This window comes from Passer domesticus, chromosome 3, assembly GCF_036417665.1.
Source record: "Passer domesticus isolate bPasDom1 chromosome 3, bPasDom1.hap1, whole genome shotgun sequence".
NCBI lineage: Eukaryota > Metazoa > Chordata > Aves > Passeriformes > Passeridae > Passer > Passer domesticus.
Window position 1 is genome coordinate 112,818,484 of NC_087476.1, and position 7,781 is coordinate 112,826,264.

The window sequence follows — 7,781 nt, forward strand, 5'->3', positions numbered from 1 at the left end:
ATCCAGCCTTGGTGTGTTTAGACATAAGCTGTGGGTGTGTGTTTGAGGCTTTGTACTTATTACTCACACTATTTTTGTTTTTTAATAGAAGTTGTTAACCCAGTGTTCTAACCAAACATTTCAGCATCCAAATCATCCTTTTGTCTGGTGACATCACTTAAAAAAACTCCCAAAACCAAAACCATTAAACCTTTTTTCCCCCAAAGATTTATGCCATAACTCAGTTAAAGAGTGCCAACCCCTCCAGAGTAGTTATGTATTCCCCAAACACTACATATGTGGCTTCAGAAATTTACTGGCTTTGCTTTCCACAAGTAAAATACATCATCCACGTAGTTTATGTCCTTTTCCTCCCAATACTGTGATCGCCTTGAATGTAAAAGAAATCTTGATTTAGATTTGTATTTGCTTCATGGTTCATTCACTCAGCCATCCAGATCTGTCATATATCATCATCTATATTTGCTGTTGGAATCATTAACTTGCATGAGATAGAGAAGTTCCCAGAGATTTGCAACACTCACACAACCAATAAATTTAATACAGGAAAAGACCAAAAGTCTGAGAAATAAAATTCCACTACAGACAATACTGATAATATATATTCCTGACAGGTGCTATGAGGTAAATACAAGCCTTGCTAGTTTTGTTGTAGTTATTTATTGAAGGATCCTCCTCTGATTTATGTGTATAAATAAAATAACTATAAAATATAATAACGATAAAATGATGTCTTGTGTATAGTCTACACAGTGTATGTATTCCAAACCAAGGACTGCAAAACTGATCAGTTTAAGGTACACTTTAAATAAATTAAAAATACTCTATCAAACAATGTCTTTTTGGATTAGTATGATAAGAAATTGAAGTCTAATGTTACAGTTGTAGTTTTAATCTTCTTTCTTTAATTATGTGTTAATGAGTTTAGCCAACATAGATGAAAAGACTGAGCAACACAGTCATAAGGATAAAAAGGAATGCTAAAGAGAGGTTTTCTCCTGCAACAAAATCAGTATGTGATCATAGATCTAACTACAGAGTACATATAACTCCAAAATTTTTGCCACTGAAAGCTATGAGTTTGAAAACTGCCTTATTTTTTTACTCATTTGAGTTTAAAATATGGAATTTATGTTAAAAAAATTAAGAACTTTTATCTTGTAATGAACTAGAATTTCTCGGTTCTCCTCTGTTGAGGCCAGACTCTTAGAATCTCATCTAGACACTGATTTCTTAGTAGTTTTTTTTAATTTCAGTATATAATTTTCCTCTTTTCATCACATTCTTCCTTTTATATTCCTTATATTCTTCTGTCCTCCTTGCTGACAGCTGATTCCTGGCTGGCCATAGGAATTTCCTTGGTTTCTGAGAATTTTTTTTTCACTGGAATCAAACCTTGTTCAAATATATTTTTATGCCTGTGCTATTGAGAGCTTAAGTAAAAAGATATCACCACACCTGGATTCCTGCAGCATCCTACTGGTTCTTCTTCACCCTGGTCTTTGGAGTTGAGGGTCCCACATTTATTCCTTGGGAGGTACCATTTTTATACAACTCATGTCCTGGATATTCCTGGGGTGCAGATGCCACTCCCATAACCTGAGACAAGGCAAATAGAATGTTCTGGGTCTTTTTCTGCTCCCTCTCAGAAATTTCTTTTTTAAAATTCTTTATTTCCTTCAGAATTTGAAATTTCAAAAACACTAAGGACAGATGTCTAAGAAAGGTGGTTGCCTTATTTGAATAGAGCATTTAGAATAACCATGAAAAGTTTAGGGCAATTTTAATAAAAAATGTGAAAATAAAAATCTGTATATTGAAAGAGAAAGCATCTTAGTGGTGAGGAGTATTTATTAGATAAGTTTAAAAGTTTTCTTTCCAGTTAGAGAAATTTTAACTGCATAAAGAGATATATGGTGTCATTTCTTTCAGAGCAAAGCTCAGAATGTAATAACATGAACAATTTGATAACTTTTTAACTGCATGTTAATTAGTGGGAATTTAGTGAGCTGCACAGAAATGAAATTCCTCAGAAAATATTTTAACAACCAGCCAGTAATCTTTACATCTGTGGATTACAGCATCATATTTTTGAGGGTATACTTAAAGCCATTTTCTCAATTTTTTCTCCATATTTTTTGTTTGCAGAATGTTATAGCAATATTTCATAGAAAAGTTTCGGTATTATTTGAAAAAGCCCTAAAATACTTCAATTTTTGAACAGACCCGTGAGTTATGGCCTTATTGAAAAAAACACATTGAAAAAAATACATTGAAAAAAATGTATTCTGAGTGCACAGAAAAATAGTAGGGTCTGCATATCATCCTCTTAGGAATTTTCTCCCTACCCTGAGACCAGGTTAAGTCATTTATTACTGTACAGTTGCACACAACCTTTTAGCTCACAGTCAGTCAAGATATCGACACACTTTGTACATTCTGTGTCCACTGGGATCAAAAAAAGCTGTGACATCCCATGGCTGCCATGGCTTGTCTCCGTGGAATGAGAGTTTCCAGTGGCTCAGCTCGTTTCCAGACCTAAGAGCTTTTTTGCTCTTAAAACTCAGAAATGTCAACAATGGGTAAATCTAACATCTGGGACCTCTTTGCTTCCACTGTGAGAGTCACTGTGGTGCTCAAAAATGAGCATTCAGCAAAGTGTACACACTCTCTGGAAATTAATATCATAAATACTAAATTGGGCAAAAAAGTGTAATTTTACTTAAAGGTACTTGTACAAAGGTTTAAATTATACAGAAAAGTGTTTGGTGAAGTATAGAGCACTTGGCATGTTTTATTGTTTTAATATGTTTTTAATAGTACATTTTTACCATTTTTCTTCTCATTCACCGAGTTATTATTAGGTAACTGCAATTAATAATTTAAAGGGGCTTATTCTGGCTTTTAGTACATTTATATGAGTCCCATGGCAGTAATGAGAGTTTAAAACATACAGCATACCCTTTTATCTGGGTTATAACATGAATCTTGTGTCATTGTCCATAGAATTTTAGATAGGAATTTTCCACATTAGCTTTGCGTTTGTGCTATGTATGTTTTGGGGGTTTTAATCTTTTTCCTCAGATAGAAACTATGGTCTCAAGAGGATGGGCTACACCAGCTTTTTCTCTCTGAGATTTTCTGGTGTTTCTCCCTCTGGTTCATTTCCCAGGACTGGCAGAGCTGGATCCTGGGCAGACTGCAGGCACCATGGAAATCCACATCACCCCAGCACATCTCTGCAGTGGCACCAAAGGGAAGGAGAGCTTTATCCACCCAGCCCTTAGGAGCTCTGCTTGAGTTTGACCTCAACTTCACGACCCCAGTGGCTCAAAAAAGTTCAGCTGCTATTGAAAAGTGTATGAAGAATTTATGTTTAGAAGCAGAGCACTCAGATATGAGCTCTCTCTGCAGCTTCAGTTTGGCTGTCTTTACAGGGAGGTCCAGTTAGGTAATTTCTAATTAAATGTGAAATGTGGGTCAGCTTTGTGACAGTGAGGACAACAAAGCAGTTTAGGCTTTTGCTCATGTTCCAAGTTGAAATGACAGAACCAGCATTGTTTAAAATACAAATTAAGAATTTTTTTTTCCTACTCAATGGCCGACTTCAGCCCCATTCTTTAATCTTTTATAAACATATTAATTTAGCCTAACATATTAGCTGCACCGCATGTTTAGTTTTGTGTGCAAGAGATACACATAGATGAATCTTGTGGTCAAATGTGAAGGTCATGTAGGACTTAGGTTCTCAGGGAAATTATCACTTGGGCTGCCACCACACACCACATACATGCTTTTTGTGGATGTTTCATTCTTTGGGAACTACACAATCAAGAGGTGGTAATCCCATACTGCTTGCACCTACAGAATCCACAAAGATCTGAGAAATATTAGAGTGTTTCAGGAGGACACTTTGTGAAGTTTTATCTTGTGGTTCCCTAAAGATTAAAGATCCTATTGTGATTTTATATGACTGAGTAGTAAAAACATGCTACACAACAGAAACATTTTATAGTATCATACTCTATCTATATTTGGACAATCTTCAAGACACACTAGCAATTTTTATGGTAGCCCCAGATGTCAGATTTTTCATGGCTCAGAGATAAAAGTCTTATTTTTTGATCTTTTTTTCTCTCTTTTCACAACATCTCACTACCAGGACTTCAAGTAAAGTATTTTAGTCGCAGAAAAGAAAACCAAAACATCACACTTGTACACTTGTATTCCTTTTGCTTTTTAGCAGTATACATAGTAAGGAGCAGTGGATAGATTGTAAATCTTGGAAAACAAAGAAAATATATGCTGTCTTGAAGCTTGCAAGCAAATTCAGTATTAATAAAATGTTAATATTTGTTCTAAACATATGGCCAGCTTCCCTTTTCTGTGAATTTACAGGTTTCAGGAACATCCTACACTCTCCATGGAACAGAATAATGGCTTAATTGTTCTTGCAAATGACAGCTTTACTTGGCTGTGAGTTTATGAGGCAGTAAATTTGCCTCATAACTTGCAGTGTTTACCCAGCACATCTCTATGATGCTGTGAACTATTTATTATTAAGCGTGTGAAGGGAAGTGAAATGATCATATAGGCATTCAAAGGAGTCTTAACATGAGGAAAGAACCTATTCTTCCATCAGGGTCTTTTTGGTCTCTCATTCTCTTTCCAATTCCTTTCAAATACAGGTCCACTGATGTCTGTGTCCTTACAGTGATGTAAAAGGTCAGATGGAGATGGCTGAGTAGCTTGTACAACCAAGAAATATTTAATTTAATCTCAAGGCTAGGTACTTTTAGTCATGCATGTAGTTGACACTCAAAGAAAGAGTGAATTAATCTGAATGACTGTTCTGAATTGTTCTGAAGAGCCATATAACCAAGTCACAGATGTATGGATTATATATATATATATATATATATATATATATATATATATATATATATACACATATACATATATACACACACACATACATATATACATACATATATAATACATATATAAACACACACACATATATATACACACACATATATACACACATATATGTGTGTATATATATTTATATTATAAAACAAGATTTCCCCCAAATTCATCTGTTTCCAGTAACATGGAACTTGCGGAATTAAAGAGCCTTAGAGATCAAATATTTTCTGAATGAGAAATAATGAATTTTATTTTATTTATTTTACCTTGTCACATTTGTAACATTGAAAATGCTTATCCATTGTAGTTTTTAGGCTGTTTTTATAATGGTTGCAACTATGCAATATCATACATAAGTGGCAATAATTTAATGGGCTGGTACCTAAGTTGTGTGAAAACATACATCTGTTCTCAGGTTAATTAATTGTATGCACTGCATTGCATGCACTGCATGGTTCGTCACTCTCAGTGGTCCTAGTGTATGCTAATGCTAAATAAAGTATGTAAATCCATCCTGTGAAATCTGGCTTCCCATTGATGTGTACAAGCAATGACTCCTAACACTTGTTGGAGCTAAGCCTTATTTATTGTTAACTGGGAAATAAATAGTTCAGTGACAAGGAAGTCCTCATTGTCAGTAAAGCAGTTTTCCATGAAAGCAAACAAGTAAAATCAAACAAAAACCATTTCCCCTTTTAAATGCTTTAATCTTTCAGCCCTGCAACCCAGTTCCTGTACACTGGTATAGATACTGTAGATATATTTCTGGAACAATAACCAGGTGTGAATATTATCAGTACTCTAAATGAAGAGAGGAAGAAGTGTGTTTTTCATCACTTCTTCACTCACGTTTGTTGCCTTTTCAGTCCCTGAAACAAGCTGGTCATAAGAATTTCAGAAACATGTTTCACACTGTATTTATTATTACTTTTCTAGAATTCCTATATTTTAAAGTGGTGTCTCTAGGAACTTAAAAGAAGTTAGACAGCCAGGTCCCTTTAAAAAGGTTGCATTGCCTGTTGAAGTATGATAATCAGGGAGCTCAAGCATTCTACAGCTGTAGCAGGGGACAGTGAGGTTTTTCTTGACTTTAGGATACTCTGGATTATGTTTTGGTTTTAAGTTTCTTTAATTTGGTCATTCAGTTCTATTGCAGGTACCATGTTCTTTGCACAGTGATACTTGGCTGAACATTTGCTTCATTATCTTTCATTGCTCATGCACTGACTTTCTGGTTTTAGAGCAAAATTATGATCAGTTAAAGAGAAGGAAAGAAGGGAGGAGATGGCAGCTGGGGGTGGCAGTGAGTGTTTTCCAGCATGTTTTCCTCTAGCAGTATATACACCAAGCTTTGCTTAAAATTTGTATTTTTACTCTTTTATCATCCTGAATAGGTTAGAGGCAATTCACAAGTGCTTGTTCAGGTGCAGGCGGTGTGGGAAGGCTGTTTGCTCACCTGCTTGCAGGTGAACTGTTTAGTAACTCAGTATTTCCTCAGAGAATCATGCACCCTAAAGAACTCATCCTAGGTATAAACTTAGGATCTTCCAAATAAGACCTTACTGAAATGTATGTAGTTTAGGTTAAACCTGACTTTCTTTCCAAAAAGCAGGCGATTTCCTCCTGATCAGAATTATGGCAATCAACAAGCATTGACTGATACTGAGAAAGCAAAGGAAAATTTCTGAATAGCCAGAGAATGTCACAGCGTGATTTGAAAAACTCTTTATAGAGGGATGCATCCTGATATTTTAATTATCCTATCTGGTAATGTAATCAAAAGCTAATTATGAATCATAGTTATTTTCAATGATACACTGTGGAAAAGAATTGAGGGCGAAAAATGAGGACAAAACAAATCATAGTCTCATCTGCTAAATCTCTGATTGAGCTGTCCTTCTGATCAATGTAGACTGCTGACTGCCAGCTTTTCCTTTCAGTGCTGTCATTCTCATTATATGGTTATTTGTCTACTTCATCTAATAAGGGGTTATTCCTAAATTTAGGGGGAAATTTATGTACAAATTGGACTGAATCACTTTGAGTGGCTGCTTTTACAGCTTGCATTTCAACTGTACTCACAAACATGTCCTGACTGCTATTGCTATTTTGTACAGCTTCAACTTCTTTTGCCCAGGAATTAACAGCAATGAAGCAGGGAAATCTTTATTCTCTATTCCATGACCTCTTCTTTGTAGATCCTGCCTACTTGCTACTGCTTTACCCAGCAGTCACCAAGCTCAGTGCACGAAGCCTGTAATCCAGCAAAAATGTTCATGTCTTGAGTACTGGTGTTTGCATCCCTAATGGGGAGCAGGTTCTGTTTGAGATTTAGCATGCAGTGTGCAAAGGGTGGCATCACCTCACTCGGCAAGGCTCGCTGTCCTTGTGAAATTTGTGCCTGCATCGGCCTGCAAAAAGAAAAGCTACTGACTTTTATCAGTGTGTCTGCATACTGTAAAGCTTTTAGATGAAACCTTTATACTTTCACCTGTTTTTTAAACAATTAAAATATATATTTTAAATTTTTCCATTGATAATTTGCCAAACTATATTTTTTGCCCTGTTAGTAATCCATGGTTGCTGGTAGTTCAAATCAAATAGACAACCATAAAATATATCTGAGAGACATAAATACTAGTGCAGAAACCTTTTTCCTCTTTGTCCAGCATAAAAAGGAGCTAAGGTATAAGAATTTTCCTAATGAAATCTGGCCAGCTAATTATCCCTTAGTCCATCTGTGCATTCCAAGAGAAAAAAAAAAAAAAAAAGTTTGGGTAATGCACACAGCTGAAAACCTATGAATAGTGATTTTCTAGTCTTTAGTTTTCTTCTGATGTAGAATTGTGGTC